This window comes from Penaeus monodon, chromosome 22, assembly GCF_015228065.2.
Source record: "Penaeus monodon isolate SGIC_2016 chromosome 22, NSTDA_Pmon_1, whole genome shotgun sequence".
Taxonomy (NCBI): Eukaryota; Metazoa; Arthropoda; class Malacostraca; order Decapoda; family Penaeidae; genus Penaeus; species Penaeus monodon.
In genome coordinates, this window is record NC_051407.1 from 16,951,467 (window position 1) to 16,952,897 (window position 1,431).

Genomic DNA, 1,431 nt, shown 5'->3' on the forward strand with positions numbered 1-1,431 from the left:
TGAATTTGTGACAATAGCATCATCAAATCTTGGTAATATACACATTGAAATTGCCAAAAACCTATTTCACCTCCCCCAAACCTGTTCTGCCATTGAGCACCCTTACCTCTACGGTTTTGGTAGAGGAGCCGTTTTGGAAAGCAGGCAGTCGGATGCGTGGGGGTTTTTCAATTTTGACGCATGCCAAAGCAGATCTGGGTTGATGTTAGGCAGGGAAAGCAAATCCGTAGACCGCACAAAGAAGTTACCATGGAAATTTGTGATGGCTAGTCCCCGCGTCGCTCTGCGAATTGGATAAACATACAGAACTCACGTATCAAATCAAATTCACTCTAATATTCAAAAGACTAAAAAATAACAATTTTTTTTATTCTTTCCAACAGATAAACCATGGTGAAAAGAGCTCACACACTACCTCCACTTCCCAAATGATTAAAACCAACTAAGACAAAATAAAACCCACCTGATTCTCATAACAGCCCCAAAACCAAATTTTTCGGGGGTGTAGCTGTGAGACTGCTGGAAGGACCGACAGAGGGGGGGTTCCGGCCCGTGGAATCCCGGGGAAATGGGGGATCAGCCCTGAGAACTTCTGATCCCAGTTTAAAGTGCCATGTCAAATATTGTGAATTTAAGGCAAACAGATCCACCAATTGGAAGGGGGCATCCTTAAACAATGCACTAACATTATAAATAGCATACAATGCATGTGTATATGAAATGAATATGCTATATTTCATATATAATTTTATTAAAATATATTATATAATATAATAAAATTTAAAAAAATATAAAAATATATATATACATATAAGATCATATAAATAATATAACATATATTTATACCATATAATATATATACATTTAATATACATATATTTAACATATATATAAAATATATATAATATATATAAAAATATAAAATTTTATAAATATATATACATTTAAAATATAAAATAGATAAAATTATATACAAATATAACATATTTTTTAAAAAATAAAAACATATATATACATATATAGTACATAATCATAAAAACAATATATAAAAATATAAACATATTATCATTAAAAAAATAAAAATTTTATAAATAAAAATAACAATATATATACAATAAAATAGGTACATAATATCATATATTAAAAATTAAAACATATATAACCAAATTAAAACATAATTTTTAAATATATATATACAAAATACAGATATATAAATTTTTTAAAAAAAATTACATATATACATAATTATAATAAACCAATATATACTAATAAAAATAATATATAAAAAATTTTTTATACAAAATAAACAAAAATAAAATATAAAAACAAAAATATACATTATATAGAACAAAATAAAAAATTTATAAAAAATATACATAAAAAATATATACAAATATAAAAAAACAACATATACAATTATATACATATTTT